This window comes from Myotis nattereri, assembly GCF_964212035.1.
Source record: "Myotis nattereri genome assembly, chromosome: 6".
Taxonomy (NCBI): Eukaryota; Metazoa; Chordata; class Mammalia; order Chiroptera; family Vespertilionidae; genus Myotis; species Myotis nattereri.
Window position 1 is genome coordinate 28,878,575 of NC_138081.1, and position 19,055 is coordinate 28,897,629.

A 19,055-nucleotide genomic window follows, 5' to 3' on the forward strand; every position below is an offset into this window, starting at 1 on the left:
AGTTGAATTTATTGGTATAACATTGGTTGATAAAATTATATGGGTTTCAAGTGTACAATTCTATAATACATCATTTGTATAGTGCATTGTGTGTTCACCACCCCACGTCAAGTCTATTTCCATCACCACGTACTTCCTCTATACCTGCTTCTACCTCTCCCAACCACCCCTTTCCCTCTGGTAATCACTATATTATTATTGTCTGAGTCTGTGAGTTGTTGTTGGTTTTTTTGTTTGTTTGTTTTTTACTTAATCCCTTGAAGTGTGTTTATGTTTGTCACCTTAAAAGAACAAGATACAGTGAGCCTGGACAGAGTATCATGGAGAGAGTAGTGAAAGGACAAATCATGTAGAGTTTGGGCTTTTACTGTGAAAGGAAAGAAATACCACTGAACAGTTTAGAATAAAAAAAATAAATAAATAAAATACTTTGACTTACACTTTTTTAAAGGATGACTCTGCTAGTGACTGAGCCAGATGGAAAGACTGAGCGCTGCAGGGTCTTAGATTAGCAGTTAAATGTTCCAGCCTAGTGGCTGCACGTCACTCAGGCTCAAGCTTCTGTGGCAGAATTAGAAACCTGGTGTACAACACCTTAACCAGGTAATGAAAGCTAGTGCCAGCAGTCACAGGACAAAGTTAACATTGTTTAGCCTCTTGATGAGATACATCATGAAGAGCACGGTATTACTTCTTTGTTTACCTGAAAGAATGTATAACCCAGGTACAAACAGGAAGAAACATCATATATACCCCAATGATGCAAAGATCTCCCAATTAGTTGGCATGAACTCCCCAAAAGTGTCAGTCCCAAAAGAAAACGTCACCCTGTGAAACTACTCCAGATTGAAGAATATAAAGGGACATGGAAACTAGAAAGTGTTACTTTTCTTTTTGTTTTGCTTTGTTGCCTCAAAGAACATTATTAAATTTCAATATTTGAGTGAAATATCTGAGTTATGGTGGGATTGTAGTACCGTTGATTTCCTGAAGGTGATGATTATTTCAGTGGTAAACTGGCTCCCCTGAGATGGCGGTCAGGAAGCCCAGGTTTGTAACATTTACTGCTTCCCCAGATTTGTAACAATGGTGATATAACTGCTCCCACAACGGCTGCTTTCAAAGTACTAATGTGAAATCACTGAGAGGACTTGAGAAGAGCTGTGCACATTTGGCTCTCGAGGGCCAATTCAAACTAGTGGTGGCGCACCAGTAATTGGACTAAGGTTAGGCACGGAGGTATACTTGGCTTTTCGTTACAACTGGCATCATGTTTGCAACTTATTCTCAGTTGGTTCCAAAAATAATGAGGTGGGGATGGGTGAGCGGGAAGAGATTAACCAACAAGTTTATATGCATATACAGTATGCATAACCCAGGGACACACACAATAGTGTGATGAAGGCCTGGGGCCGGGAGAGGGAGCAGGCTGGAATGGATCAATGGGGGGAAAGGGGTACATCTGTATTACTTTCAACAATAAAAATAAAGAGAAAATAATAATAATTATATAAAGTAAATATACATCTAAATATATATATATATAGATGTATATATTTCATATTTACATATTGAGAGAGAGCAATAAAACAAAGAAAGAAAATGGGCAAAAGCTTATGGGAATGTTTTCAAATATTCTTTCAATTTTTCTATACATTTGAATTATTTTAAAATAAAAAAATTAACCAGAAAGAGAATAAAAAAGAGTAATTGGATAAGAATACAGTTGATAAAACAAGTCACTATTTTGCATAATAAAGCAGATAAAAACAAATGCAATTTATTATACTAGATTCAATGCCAAAAATAATAATTTAAACAAATAATATCCTTAGAAGATAAAATAACTTTGTACCACAGAACAGCAATGAGTTCTAAGCCATTGTGCTCTCAAAACTAGAGGTGATATTTTTGTCTATTTGAAACATTTTAATATTGCTATAGTCCATAAGTGCTTCAAAATAATGAATAATCAGTCAATATCATATTCTTAGATTATGTATTAAATTCATAAAGATAGATCAGAGATTTGATGATACTAGAAACTCAGCAGTGGGCAAATTGATTAAATGTACTTTGTCCATGAATAAAGGAGTTTTTGATTTATGGACTCTCGGTAGATTAATCTGAGATCACATGGAGCAGTGAAGCAGAGTAGCAAACCTGATTTGTGGGAATTTAAAAGAACAACCTGAGGAGAAGTAGAAAATTGATTATTCTTTATAAATTTGTTGTGGCGCTGCAGAATAAAATAAGAAAATGTAAATACTAATTTTCCAATTTGCTTAAGTAATGATTACTTTTAAAATATTTTTTAAAAACTAAATATTTTATGATATAGACTAAAATTGCATAAGCATAATTTTATGCCTATATATGTAAGGAAAATATTTAAGATTAATATCCTCAGTGAAGTAGATTTTTATAATTTATATTATTCCATGAATATATACTACTGAAAGAAATGTTCCATTTTTATATAGATCCCTATTTTTGAGCCTTTGTGACTGTGTCTTCTTTGATATGCAAATTGATTGAACAGTAGAACAACAGTTCACTATGACATGCACTGACCACCAGGGGGCAGACGCTCAATGCAGGAGCTTCCCCAAGTCTGCAGGCCCAGACTGGCAGCGGTGGTGGGAAGTGGCGCTGGTGAGTGGGCAGTGCCAGGCCAGCCAAGGCGGGTGGAAGCAAGCCCTCCCATCACCCTACTGGTCGCCCTACAGATTGGCCCTGATCGGTGGCCAGGCCTAGGGTCCCTACCCGTGCATGAATTTCGTGCACCAGGCCTCTAGTTTACCATATTAAGGAAACAGAGTGACACTGCCATGAACAAAACATGATAGAAAAGAATCAATTAACTAGAATCACTTTCTCATTTTCCTCTGCATTCATATTTTAATCACAAGGCCATAAACCAAATACATTTATAGGTTTTGTCCTATAATTTTAATAGATAACATATACTGCTCCATTCCTTCATACAAATACTCCCCATAGCTCACTGATGTCAGTGAATGATGGTCCTGAGAATAGACAGGCCCCTTAATCATCAACAAAAGATTTAACTAATTTTTAAGATGTGCACAAGTACTTATTTCTAATAGTAGCATTATTCATAATGATACCAGAAAGGAAGACAATTTTCTAAATGTTACTGAAAAAGGAATGTTTAGGGTGAAAAAAGACAGGTTTAGGAAAAATTAGAAATTTTAGAAATTAAGAGGACTATGGAAGAAGCACAGGGCTGCAGAGCAGCAGAAGGTGTATTTCCATAGAATGAGGGAGCTGGAAACAGCAAAAGATCTATATTTACAAAATAAAGGGAAGGAAGCCCTTCATCCAGAAGGAGAAGGAGAAAACCCAAAGGGAATAGAAAAACAATAAGGAAGGAGGGGAGGAGAGCCTCACATGTCCGATGTGAGGTTTGACCTTTGAGCTCAGGAGTTCCTATAGTAACTCGTCCAAGGAAATAGTGACCAATCAGAAGGGATATCAAGGCACCAGGATCTGCAGCCTTTATCAACCATGGTAGCAGGGACTCAGTGGGACTCGTTCCCCACCCCCACGTGGGAGTCTGTGCTGTGATATTCTTTCCCCTTCCCCACGAGGGAATCTATATTTGTTCTTCAATAAAATTTCCACCTTTGCTATACCACCTCCCGTCAGTGGATTCATTCTTTGATTCCACCGGACAAGACTGGGAACCAGTCTGCCCAGGGGAATACGGTGTGTTCCAGTCCAAAAACTCTGTTTCATTGCTATGTTCTCTCTAGTGGAATATAGTATAATGCATTCCATAATATCAAATCATTATCATTATATAAAAGTTCAAATAAATAATTACAAAGCAGTTGCTAGAGAAAGGCCCCATTTTCCAATTGGGAACACACCCCAATATTTTCTTTAGTTTCCTTAGCTTTTTTTTCCCTTGCCTTTATTTCTTTTGCATATCTGTTCTTTTTTAAATTTTCTTTTACAAAGATTCCACTCTTTTTTATCAGTGTTACTGAGAAATAATTGACATACGGGACACTGTAAGTTTAAGGTGTACAACATGATACTTTGATTTATACATATTGTGAAGTGATTATAATAGGTTTGGTTAACACCCATCATCTCACATAGATATAATAAAAATCAAGAAAAAAAAATTTCTCCTTGTGATTAGAACTCTTAGAATCAACTCTCTTGAAGAACTGTCCTATGTGTCATACAATCATGTTAACTATAATCATCATGTTGCACATTGCATCCCTAGTACTTCTTTTTTGTACATCACACCCCCATGCCTTATTTATTTTATAACTGGAAGTTTTTACCTCTTAACTTCCTTCATCCATTTTGCCCACATCCAGCCCCAAGTACACTGCATTTTCTACAAAATATAATCCAATTTCCTAACTAAAAAGTATTTTTAAATTTTGTTGACAGTATTAATCAGAACACCCACTTATTCAGTAATCTAGTTTAATAATTCTTTACTACTAAATGTAACAACAGTAGGATATTCTCTGCATTCAGTTGATGAATCAAACCAATGAGTAGATTGTGATTCTTAAAAACTTAGAGTCTCTAACATCAACACTAATAAAAAATATTTAAAGAAACTTACAAAATGAACCAAAGAAAATGAATTGTTAATCCAGGGTGTATTAAAAAATTGCAAATATTAACTAGTATGAAGTAAAAGCCACCAAAGTCACGTGATTTGAATTATAAATCATGTATTTGTATGTAAAGTCAAGTAGTATAATTTTTATACCTGGCACTACCATGAAAAACACTCAAATGGAAAAACAGCTGCTTCCTATCTAACAAAATAAACCCTCATTTCTTCATATCTGTACTATTCATACTAACCTTTCTAATTTTATTAGTATAATTGTGTTATACACATTAATTTAAAAAGCATTTAACAAGAACACACTTGACAAAGCAGCAAGATTGTAAATATATTAATTACATTCCTTCAGCATTTTGATATAGATGAGGTTTCTGGGCTAATAAAAGAAAAGAAACGTTACAGCTTAAGTATCTGACAACGTTATGTTCTCTAAGGCAATTCTTTTAAAAAGAGTGTCATTAAAGAATACTTTGTGATTTAAAAAAATATTTGCTAAGGACATATTTTTCAACATATATTACTTAAATATACTCAAAACAAACATCACAGTTAAATAGATTTTTAAAGTGTTGTATACCAAATTATCACTTGAAAAATTACACATTCAAGTATTTGAGAAATCCTGACAAAAGAAATAGGTAGAAGAATATTTAGGTATACTCTAGCTTTTTTCTTGAATATCACTTTAAAAGTTCAAAACACGTTACCTGGGGAGTATGTACGGTGTGCAAAAACCATGAGGTTCACATAAATCAGTCTGCTGTTAAGAGTGCATTAAAGGAAATAACATCTAGAATAGCCAAACTGTGGATTTGAGTTGTTATAAATTTTGATTATTATCCCAGTGAAAACAGTTTAGAGACAGGAAAGGCAGTTTTAGGGAAAGGGGGTCCATGGGAGAGGAATGCATATGTAATGGGCGAAGACATTAAGATTGACTTTCTTACATTCATAGAGGATGGAGGAATGTTACAAGATAAAGGGAAGAAGAGTGGGGGCCCTGGGTGAGCTCGGAGGCGTTAAACATTGATGCCAGGCAGGAAAGTAGTCAATTAGGAAAGCGCAGGGGACATAAATTAAGGAAAGGTCCCATTAGAAAGGACCGTGTTCAGACAAAGAAGCTACCAGCATATATAAACCGGTAGACAAAGAAACTCAGAGCTGGACTAGATTTTTCCCATTTCAGAGAAAGAGCAGGATTTTCCCCTTGAGGACCCCTCCCTGAGGGGGAGTTTGTATATGCTTGCAATAAACTTCTACACAGTTATTTAAAATATTTTAGTTCACAAATTTTATTATTCAGACTTCATAGGACAAGAACCCACAAGGAGAGTCCGAACTCAACAAATTCCATGTCTCACCAGTTCATAAAATTTTCAAAAAAAATTATTCTGCTGAAAGAATAATCATACTTCTAGAGCTACACTATAAAGAAACATATAAAATATTTTCCGTTCTAGCTAAGAAGAAGTAGATAAGAGGAAAATAATGCTGTATTTTAAAGAGGAAATGAATTCAGGAGAAGTAATGAGGTCAAGATAATTAAATGAGGTTTATCGAGTCCAAATATAAAAATGAATACAGAAAAACTGGATTTACACTTCTGGCTGAATAAAACATGCAAAACAAAAACAACAACAAAATACCATGAAACATGTCTCAAGACATTGGGCAGCAGGCATCACAGGGCACTGCTCCCTGGCGGATGGAAAGTAAATGAAGTGAGCCTTAACATTGCCCCAGAGTACTGACTGGATAACGTTTCCAAGCAGCAGTGTAGGAAGAGGAGACCATAGTGCAGAGCTATGTGGTCTTCCTGAATTAAGTAGATTGAGCTCAGAATTCCGGAAAGCCAAAGCATTCAGAGTTTGACAAGAAAATAGAGCATAAAGAAAGACAATACCAGATATAAGGAGCAAATTATTTTCAAGGAATTTAAACATGTCTTGGAATAAAACTCAAAAATATTTATTGAAATACAAATTATCCTGCACCAACACAGTAAAGTCACAATGTTTGACAACCAATTAAAATTTATAAGACTTTCAAAGAAAAAGAAAAATACTATCCAAAAGTAAGAGAAAAAGTCAATCAACCAAGCCAGAAATAACACATTGATAGATTTATCAGATAAGGTCACCAAAACTTATTACAATTGTATTTTATATGCTCAAGGAGCCAGAAGATATTAGAACACATTAAGTAGTGATAATGACAATGTAAAGGAGATTTAAGTTGCAATTCTAGAGATAAAAACTATGTCAGATCAAAGATACACCTAGATAAAATAAATTAAAAATTAGGCATAGAAGAAAACATTTTTGAAGCCATAGCAATGGAAACCACCCAAAATAAACACAGAGAGATAAATGAGCCGAAAAAAATTGAACAGAACATTAAAGAGCTGTGAAGAAAACTTCAAGCTTCCCAATATATGTATAGTAAGAGTATAAGAAAAAAAGGAGAGAGGCAGGGGACACCAAAAGTATTTGAAGAATTAAAGGCCAAATTTTTCGAAATTTGATGAAAATCAAAAACTTGCAAGACCAAGAAGCTGAACACAAAAAGAAGAAAACCCCAAGACAAATAACTATCAAATTGCTTAAGCCAAATGATAATGAGAAAATTATAAAAGCAGCCAGAGGGGAAAAAAGACAAAACATACAAACCAAAGATAGCTGATTTACTGCCATCAACAAGCTCAACTAATGGACCAATAGTTTTAAAATATCAAATAAATAATTCTCTCAACCTACAATTCTTTATATAGGAAAAACATCTTTCAAAATAGAAGTTGAAATAAAGATTATTTTGCCATACTAGAGCTGCAAAAATGATCAATAGATCTGAATACAAGATATGTCAAAGGAAAATTTCCAGAATGAAGAAAATTAGTAACAGAGGAAAACAGAAACTTACAAAGGGAAGAGGGAGACCAAAAATAGTCACTATGTGGATAAATGCATTTTATTTTTCTTTATTTCATTTTAGAAACTCTTTAGAGGTTAAGTATGATTTAAAACAAAAATAAGAAAAATGTGTCAGGTTTATAACATATATCAAAATAAAATATATGATACTTAGCACAAAGACCAGAAGGGGAAAAATGAAAGTATACCATTATAAGATTCTTATACCATACATAAAATAATATGTAATATTACTGAATGATGGGCAGTGATAAATCAAAGGTATATATTATAAAACATAAATCAACCGTTACATTAAGAAAAAAGTTGCCAACAAATAAAATTTAAGCCTATAAGCCAACAAATAAAATTTAAAAACCATAAAATGTTATCCAATTTTTAAAAAGTGCAGAAAAAAAGAGGGAAGAGAATAAAAAAACAAATGGTGTTAACACTATTCAAAAGAAAACTTTAGGGCCTATAATTAATGCCAGACAAAATAAGTTTTAGAGCAAGAATTTTGCTTGGTATAAAAAAGGTCATTTCATAATGATAAAGGGCCTAATTCATCAAGAAGTTACATTAACATTAAATGTTTGTCTCTAATAAAAGAACTTTAGGATATATGAAATAACAACTGATAGAACTGGAAAAAGTTAAACAAATTCACAATTATAGTTGAAGATCCAATATCTTTCCCTCTCAGTAATTGATAGAATATGTAGACAGAAATCAGTAAGGATTTAAAAGTGAGCCTACTCTGTCTGATGTGGCTCAGTGATTGAATGTTGACCTATGGTCAGGGCACATGCCTGAGTTGCGGTTTCCATCCCTGGTGGTGGCTGTGTAGAAGTCAGCCAATCAATGATTCTCTCTCATAATTGATGTTTCTATCTCTCTCTTCCTCACCCTTCCTCTCTGAAATCAATAAAAAATATCTTAATAAAATAAAATAATGAACTAAAATAAAATAAAAGTGAGCCTAGACTCCATGGTAGATATCATTGCTGTACTTTTCCTAAATGTGTGTGGTTTAAATTAAAGAATGCTATAAGGAAAAAATAGAGGAAATTATTTTATGGGCTAAAGTTTGAATGGGGGTGGGTGGCAGGCTGCCAATACCCTTTTTCTTAAGAATTTAACCATAACTTTGGTGCTATATATACTAAAAATAACTGTTTTCGTTTCTTCTAATTTATATTCTAATTTTATTTAGCCCATTCTGTTTTGAATAATTCAAATGTCTTATATATATTGATATAAAACATCAACAAAGTGATTTTTATATACCTGCTCTAAATAAAATCCTATCTAATAAAAGAGTAATATGCAAATTAACTATCACTTCGCAATAAAGATGGTGGCGCCCATAGTCAATAAGGAGGAAATATGCAAATTGATGTGACAAAGATGGCAGCACCGGCTAGAGCCACAGAGCCATCTGGAGAGCAGGTGGGAAGGCTTGGCTTCCTGGGTCGCCCCAGAGACCTAGGAATGGGGCTAGGAGTGGTCAGGCCAGGACAAGAGGGCAGTTGGGGGAAATCAGGCTGGCAATGGGGGAAGTTGGGGCTGAGCAGACCAGCAGGGGGGGCAGTTGAGGGTGAGCAGGCCGGCAGGGGGAGCAATGGGGGCAATCAGGATGGTGGGGGGTGGGGGGGGACAGTTGGGTGTGAACAGGCCAACAGGGGGTGTCAGTTGGGGCCAAGCAGGTTAGCAGAGGGGGCAGTAGGGGGCAAGCAGGCCAGCAGGGGCGGCCAGTTGGGGGTGATCAGGCTGGCAGGCAGAGTGGTTAGGGGTAATCAGGCAGGCAGGCAGGTGAGCAGTTAGGAGCCAGCGGTCCCAGTTTCCAATAGGACACCCACCCCCGCAGCCCCCCGTGCACAAATTTCATGCACTGGGCCACTAGTAAAATATGATATGATAACTTTGTATTTTGTAGTGAGAAAAGGTACCAGTATGCTTTCTTGTATGTATAATCCTTTTTTTTTTTCTTGAAGTAGAAAGAGTTTACATACTGGTAAGTCCTAGAAAAAAGTTAATTATTAATAATATTTTTGAAATACAATCACCAAACCAGTATTACATAAAATGTTTGAAAAATTAAAAAATGATTGAAATAAAAATAATAAATCACATATGTCCATGCCTTTAAAAAATAAATAAACATATGTTAACTTAAACACACGTACAGAGTTTGCAAACCAGAAGCAGTTGCAGGATACATTGTTATAAAGAGGCTTATATAGTGAGAAAGCAGTGACTGCTTGTTTTTCATGGTGATTGGTTATAATATTAGAATTTTCCACAGTGGTTACCTCATATCAACCTTGGGAAACCATTCAAGTTTTGCTTATGATTTCCAGAGGCATAAGCCAGAAATGACCCAGGTCAGGTTAGCCTTGCAAAATAAACTAAATTAAACTTTGCTTGTATGATTAATCTGGTTTTGTCTGCTCTGGGTATATTCAAGGTTGGTCTCTATTTATTTTTTTTTATCTTAAAGGCATTGAAGTACATGTATTTGTCTTTCATACCTAATGACTGCTTTTGACACATGATTTTATATATGCATAATTTTTCCGGAGTCATTGTGGGGCACTGACCTGATTACTCTTCAACCTCCACACGAAGCATTTTTTTATGATGCGAAGAAAAGCCTTTATCCAGCAATTTACCTAAATGTATTTAACTCCTCAAATTCAATTTGAACTTGAATCACTAGGAATCTGAAAGCTGTCAACTTTTCTGAGGAATACTACCAGTTAGGGAGGTGAATTGCATCTGTAATTGAGGTCCTATATAGAAGAACTGATTCAACCTTGTTAATTTAGGACACAGGTTATGGACTTCTTGATGCCAACATTTTCTATACTCTGAAAAAATGTAATAAAGCAATTATAAAATAATAAAGATAAAATTATTTTTAAGTAAAATATTGTATTTCTCCAGATTAACATCATAAAATGAGATGCATATCAAACTTAGTGTTGCACTAAGTTGATACATTAGGTGAACTTAAGGTATTTATTTAACAGAATTATAAAGCTGGCATCTTTTCATATGTCTACCGGCCATCTCTATGTCCTGCTTGGAGAAGTGTTTATTCAGGTCCTTTTGCCATTTTTTATTGGATTATTTCTTTTTTTGGTTTGGGTTGAATAAGTTCTTTATAAATTTTGGATATTAACATTTTATCATATTTACATTGCACTTGCCTGTACTAAGCAGTTTGTGGGGGAATTTTCCTGTTGGCTCCTAGACTTTTCTGCAGAAAACAAGGACCCAATATCAGGACACTGTTCCAACTGGTATAATACATTTTTCAGCTGACAAGGCCTTGGTCAGAGCACCTATCTGTCTTAAACATATTAATTTATTTTATATACACTCTACATAATTTATTTTATGTATGCCTCATTGTAAATTACTCCTTTAGTAATTCTAAAGTAATGACTGAATTGTTTATCCTTCTCATTGCCTTCCTTTCCAAACATACAAGACTGGATCAAGAGGCCTGCTATATCTTGTTATGTTCCCATGGAAAAAGAATAAAATTATCTTTGCCTCTGAAACTCTTTAAGTGCATACCCATTTTAGAAATATCAAATCTGAGAGGGATTTTTCCCTTTGTTTAATGTTTTACTTATAGGAATTAACAACTTATGCATACCAGCCCTCAGTGTTATGAAGCATTTCAATTTGGAAACAGATGACCATATTTCACTGCAAGGCATTTTCTAGATTTATAGAGTCATAAACCTGATGGCATTTAGGGATGTTCACAACAAAGGCGATAGTATAATGGTTACAAATGATAATGTGCCTGTAAACTGTGTTACGTTTTTATCAGTTGGGGGATTTTTTTCTCAGTGAATTCACTGAAAGGCAGAATTATCATGAATATTCTGCACTTAAATGCTAAGTAGCCCTTGATGATTAGATGATCTCAAAGATCTTGAACTGCCTCTCAATCTAAAGGTAAAATAGCATTTTTTAAAAAAATTTAGGAATGATTCCTGAAAGTCCTACAATGACTTAATATGTTCAGTTGATTAAAAATAAGAGATAAGTAGTCATCCTCTTAGCATTCAAATATCTCTCATTTCTTTCCTGCTTAAATATGATTCCTAAACTTAATAAGTAATCTCTCAACTGAGTGCAATTGATTACTAAAGGGTAAATTGGTATAAATACATACCCTCCTATAGGAAAAAATATCTTACTGTTGATGAATCAGTGATATAATCTCTTAAGAACAAGAGATTATTATTATTATTTCAAACTAAAAACAAATATCTTTACTCTGTCAACATTTTTATATTAAATCATAAGGATCTATACAAGCATATCAATATATCAATGCAAGTCAGTTCTTTTTCCTTTGAAATATAATCATTTATTATATATGAAAATAGAAGAGTGGAGTTGTATGGATAATTCAATAGCAAGTCAATAAAACTTCTCTCTGTATTAGACTTGTATTTTATAATAACTTGTGTAGCAGATTTTCTTTTCCAGCTCTTTTGATCAAGCTAAAATAAATGGATTACTTCATTCCTGAAGCACAAACATGATCACAAGATTTGGCAAATTAAAAAACAAAACTGGTAAAAAATGCTATGAAGGCACACTGGACAGTTGTACTCAAGTCCTGGCTTGGAAGTTTCACCTTGCACACATCCAACAAAGAATTAATCTAGATGCAGCCTTTCTTCAAATAATAATTTTCAAAACTATTCCTTTTCAAAAGATTTTTTAAGCTCTCATACATAGCCCTCTGCTGCTGCTTTGGGGGCATACAGAAAGGGATACAAGTCTGAAAACGGAATATAGCCTAGCTAAGAAGCAAAACTACCTTTCCATCTTACAGGTCTCTCTACTGAAACTCTACCATCAACATTCAAATGTATTTACTCCTACTATTAATGACAAATCATTCCTTGAAACTGTACCTCCTTTTACCTATAGCCTGATCTTGCTCTTAGCTTGACAAACCAGCTTCTATGAGAATCTGTTTACCTACTCAGTCTCCATCTCTTTATTAGGGCTTTATTTCAGTATCCCTTCCACATTATTAAGTCAAATGCACAGTCATTTCTTGGATGCTCAGAAACTTTTTATACAAACATTCTCTTTATTCATCTGAGAAGCATTCCCTGACTTCCTAATTCCATACCATGACTGTTTTGTTCTCCTTATCCATTTTGTGTTCTTTAAAATTGGCTAGCTTTCTTCTGGCCCTCTTCCTAATTAATCTCTTTAGACAAAGTCATCCATTCCTATCACCTCAATGCATTTTTGTTTTATGCCAGTAGCTCCCAACTCTCCAGCCCAGAGCTTTCTCCTGAATTTCTAACCCATTTATCCAACTGCCTACTAGAATTCTTCTCTTTTATGTTTCCCAGTCACCACAGATTAATGTATCTAAAATTGACCATATTTTGACTTTAAGATAAACCCTTCTAATGTTTATTTATCTCAGCTGATGACCCCATTTACCTCACTGCGCAAATATAGGTGGTCCTTAACTCCTTACTCTCTTTCCCCACCTATATTTAATTAACCACCACGTCCCATGGACTCTGACTAATTAAGCAACTCTTGCATCTGCCTTCTGCTCTTGCAACACCTTGGTGGGATATCCTAGCCCGTGGTCGGCAAACGGTGTCTCACGAGCCACAGGCAGCTCTTTGGCCCCTTGAGTGTGGCTCTTCCTAAGCCTTAGGAGTACCCTAATTAAGTTAATAACAATGTACCTACCTATATAGTTTAAGTTTAAAAAATGTGGCTCTCAAAAGAAATTTCAATCGTTGTACTGTTGATATTTGGCTCTGTTGACTAATGAGTTTGCCGACCACTGTCTAAGCCACACTCACTGTTTAAAAGCTTGCAACTGGTGGTCTCGCTGCCTATACTCTTCCTTTTTCAATCTAGTCTCCTTATATTACATATCAAGCCTAAAATATTTTATCCTTATCTTTTATCCAATATCATGATAATGTCCAAAATCTATAATATATCTTGTAGATTAAAAAAAAAGAATTAATCGCAGGCCTGTGATGCATTCTCACTTTACCAGGGAATGTCCTAGAAATAGAAAGAAAGATAACTCGGTCAAATCCCCTTGAAAACATGTTATTGACAGACCTGCTGTCAGGCACATTATTGGTATTTGCTAATGGGAGAGTCATTACATATAGAATGCTTATAACAGGGTACAAACAAACATGAACTCTGGATTTATGGGCCACAGGACCAGGGAAAATATTACAGAGCTATATAATAACAAAGGTAATTCCTTTTTGTATAAATGATGACCTTCATGTTTCACTTAGACAGTTCATCTTTAAATGTGGCCCAAAGAACACATCTTCATGTCAAGAAGTTGTATTGGTTATCCCAAACTTCTTTCAGTTTTGCCTAGTTCTTGAGATTACTTATATCCTTAATATTTTAGTAAAGCTTGATACCAGATAAGATTTCTGATTCTTATGAGTCTGATGTGACAATATAGTCCTTTGAGTTAATTCAATAAGTATAAATGCGAGTTAGTCTTTTGAAGTCCTTGAGCCTCAGATCTTCTCTATCAAAATGCTACACTCCAGCCTTACTGCACTTTCTGGACTTACTTTGGTTCCTTGAGTACATTCATGTTTCTGTTCACCTCACTTCGGTAAGCTGTTCCCTTACCAAAAATGCTATGCTCTTCATCATTTCTGCCCATTTTTCTCTTCAGCAACCATAGTCACTTACTTCCTTTGTCTATTAACCCCTAGTTTTCCTTTAATTTTCAGTTCAATACAACTCCCTTAGTGATGACATTCTGGCTCCTGTATATTTATTATTAGGATAGCTTCCTTTACTGCTTCTTCAGCAGCACTGACTACCTTTAAGATTTTGAACTCTATGAAGAAAAGAACCTTGTCTTTCTTAATCCCCATTTTTTCCCTATAGCCTTACAAAGCTTGTTCCATAACAGGTGGAGAAATACATCTTGACTATTGGTAATAGTTCATAATTGTTGGGCTAAGACAGCTCATAACAGATGAGTGGAGTTCAAAAAAGCTGTATATCATATTTACAGCAGGATTAAAACCTAGAGAAAAAGTTTGAGAATACATTCTGTTTTCATTCTGTTTTCTTTTCCTTTCTTGTATCTTATGTGAGATCAATTTTTTTTTCTACCCTGTATGTTATCAGGAAAGTCACATAATCATTAAAATTCCTCTCTATGAGAGCAATAACAATGCTCTTTTAAAGCAATGGCTCTATGAATTGCTTAAATTTCTGTAAACATTGTGAAATTAATGTACTATGATATTCACTTTAAGTATAAATAATTTTAAAATCAAACAGATGTCATTTTTATACATTTTTTCTCCTTTTTGCCTTTATTTTATTAAAAGTACACATAGAATTTATTCTAACCACCAGTTCCTGATAGGAACTATACTGGGTTTTGTAAAAGCTTCTATCGGCTTTATATTTACTATTCTTTTTATTTTAACAGTATTCAAGTTTGACAATGTGTATGTGTGTTTCTTTCTGTTAAATAACGCTGAAGGACCTCCAAATATATTCTTGTTAATATAGAACAAAGCTAGGAAGTATATTAGAAATGCAAAATGTTATAACCAAACAATAATAACATTTTTCTACCCTCCAAAAGGCACATTATTTTCATTGTAAAAGAATCTTCATGTATTATAAATTCCTCCCTGCAAAGTTACTCTATCAACATCCATACCCTTATCTGATTACCTAAATGTATAGGATAGACATCAGTCAATACTCCTGGAAAAATGCAATGCCTAGTGGGCTTTATGATTTCGGAAACAAGATAAAAGCCTTCTGACTCAAAGAAAGCAATCAAATGCATTTTTGTAGCCACAAGCATCGTATTTACTTAAAGGATTGTGACTATAAAAGCAAATCTCTCTTACTGGAAGCCTGGACAAAAGCTGTCAGAGGACAGGGTAGCAAATAGCTCTGAAATTGTTTTCTCTGCTTCGTTTCAAAAGCTTAGGGCTACCAATGTTTGACCTTTTACAAATGTAATGGTTTCCTGCAGATCATGGTGCTACACTGAATGCTGATGGAGGTGTGGGCTTGATGCAGCCATCAGGAATGGCAAATATGCTCATCACTGGTGTATTCTTCTGCATCAAGAACATTTCTCATTCAGTGACATTTGCTGGTTCCCTCCAAGAAAAGGTACAGTGATTCTATTTTTCCCCAAACATTTTTCTCTAGTGTCTCTTGACCAAGCAGAGCAAGGAAAATTGTGTAATTGTCCAAAATGACTCCATAAAGCTTAGTCAAAGGAAAATAAAGTCAGGTTGAACAACAACTCATTTTCCTGAGAACATCTGGAGTCAGCCTGTTATTTTCTTTGCTATTTGGTAATGGAGAACATAATAATATATTTGAGGGTTATTGAGATTTTCTGCCTTTTTGTAGACTGTATGTTAACATTAACCTCACTCTGGATGTTTGCTTTATAGCTCCAAACACACAAACATTGGAATATTAATATAAGATGATCAGTGGACAGTTTTTAAGGTTATCTATGTAATTCTTTTAATTCTTAAAAAGAAAATACTCTAAGTGATACAATTAAGGTCTATCTTTATTTATGCTCAATAACATATGTCTAATATAACCTTTTTAGTGATATTAAAGCATAATGTTGCTAACTTGTGGGTGCCTATTATGTGTTAGAACTTGTTTTATTTTTGATACACATCTGTAAGGTAGTTGTTGTTATTCCTTTATTTTTATACTTAAAAAAACCCTCAGCCCTAACCGGTTTGGCTCAGTAGATAGAGCGTCAGCCTGCGGACTGAAAAGTCTCAGGTTTGATTCTGGTCAAGGGCACGTACTTCGGTTGTGGGCACATCCCAGTAGGGGGTGTGCAGGAGGCAGCTTATCGATGTTTCTCTCTCATCGATGTTTCTAACTCTCTATCCTTCTCCCTTCCTCTCTGTAACAAATCAATAAAATATATTTTAAAAAAAACCCTTCAGTTTACATAAAATACCCTGTTGCCTAAGACACATGAAATGGTAAATAAAGAAACTGAAAACCTGATTGGTGCCTGGGTCTTTTTGAATCCAAATCTCATGCCAGGAATGTTTGTTACTTTATAAACTGTGCATGTATGTACACTCTGAAAACGGAAGACGTGTCCTTGGATATTCTATTTCATCTGTTTGGATATTAGAGATTAATTAGAAAAGAATTGTTTTCACAAACTAGGATCCATCTTATTAGAGTCTAGGGCAGTTTTCAGAGGATACTTTAATACTTAACAAGTATAAACAATGTCCTATGCTTTATGCTAAAGCTTTGCATTCATTATCTTATCCAACTCTCCTACTTGAGGAGGATGTGATTATAATCCCCAATTTATAGAAAGGGAAATTGATGATTAGGGAATATCTTTGTTCTCTATTTCCTTCCAGATTTATTTTCTGCATTTTTCTCCCCTGTTCTGCACCCTGAGGTCCAGTCTCTAAGTGAGATAGGATATGTGGCGAAATAGATACAAGAAATAGATATAATCGATAAAAGCTACAGGAATTGTGAAGATAGTAAGATTCCCCCCCAACACACACACACACCAGGTTTATAGCTTAAAATCAACAGGCCAACTTGATCCAATACAGCAACTAATTCCACCGTATGGTGACCCTAGCCTCATTCTCTCATTATAGTGCATGCTAAACAACACACCTCAGAGTTGCCATGATTGGAAACAGAAAGCCCATAAAAGGACACAAATGATTTCAGAGCTCCTCCAAGAAATTTCCACCCCTTTCCCAAGAAGATCCTGAATATTCCTCCTCCTTACTGAAACATGGGGCTCGGGGAACGGATCTTCCCTTGGCGGGTTGTTGCCTCACAAAGTTTGAAGAATGAAATTTGCAGACCTAAAGGACTTGTTAGTAAAAGAGTGGAAATTTATTGGAAGCAAATACAGACTCCCACGTGGGGAGAGGTTCCCAAGGGGAAAACCAACTAAGCCTCTTTTACTAAGGTTTATAAAGGCTGTAGTTCTTTGTCTCTTCATGCTCCCTTCTAATTGGACCCCTTCCCCATTTTAGGACCCTGTGCTTTTCTAATGGGTCAGTCTTTTGCAGAATATCAGCTTCAAAGCCCAAAACCCACGTGGTTCCCCCCTCGTCCTCTCCCCCTTATCTTGCCACATTCCTTTATCTCCAGTGAAAATATGTTTCCGTCTTTCCAGCATCTGTGGACATTTCTCTATCCTCAATGAAAGTATGTTTCCTTCTTCCCCATACTCTGTGACTTTTCTTTATCCTCTGTGAATGTATGCCTTCCTCTCCCCTTATCCTGTGTCACTTTTCTATTTTCTGTGAATGTATGCCTTCTGGCGGCTCCAAGCCCTCACCTATGCATTCCTCTGCCATGGACCCTCTTTATTCCTATGACTCTCCATACCTGCCTGATTTATCTCTAAAATTCCTTTCATTGTTGAATACTCTGCCCCTGCCCACCCACCACCCCCAACAATGAACCACAATAGCAACAAAGGAAGTAAATTCTTCTAAAGGGGAGCTGCTCTGTCTATGGAATAGTCCATTCTCTCTCTCAGAGCTTCACTAAAAAACTCACTTGCACATTAAACTCTATGCTGGCTTAGGTTTGAATCCTTTCCTGCATGAAGCCAAGAATCTACAGTGCATCTCTGAACCTCGGGCACCAGACTCCCAGAACAACTGCATCATAAGGACTTCTTTCCCAGGACTCCATGGTGTTTGGCTAGTGGTCGCGTTTTGAAGTTGGAAGAACTAGGAGGCAATGGAGTGTGAGAGCAGAGTTCAGTATTTACTCACCTTGCTGACTTTCTGCCAGGGACTGCCTTTCTTCATGACCACAGCTCAAGCCAGTGGTCCCACCCCTTGTCTCCAGCTACCTCTGCAGTGTGGAAACACCTTTCCTTCTTTCCTTTCCAGGCCTCGGTGGAAACAGCTTCCTGCTGTTGCTAATTCTGGCTCTTCGTTAGCCTTTGTTCCTTCTTTAACTGCACAGCCTTGTTTTGCTTTCTTCAGTTACACCCTTTGGAATATTCCAATTGTTGACTGCTGGGACTTGGACTGACATTAAAAGGTTAAGTAAATTGCCTCAGGGTGACCTGATTAGGATTTGGCAGAGCTGGAGTTCAACTCAGGGTTGTTCCATGCCAACACCACCAACCACTGTGTTATTCTGCCTCACAGATTAATCACCACAGGGAAAAGAATGAATTGTGTCTCAGTCCCTAAGGACATTTGCATTCTTTTTCAGGATCTATTCTTCATCTAGAAAAGATGCCCCTGACATTGAAGACACTGCTGTCCAGGGAACCTGACCACAGGCCACCAGAAGCCATTCAAATCCTGGGGATCCAGCCAAGCAGAAAGGTGCTGAGCAGGTAGACCAAACTTCTCAATATTTAAAAGGTAGCAATATTAATCTGGCAGTTGTTAGAATAATTACTTCCAGGAACCTCT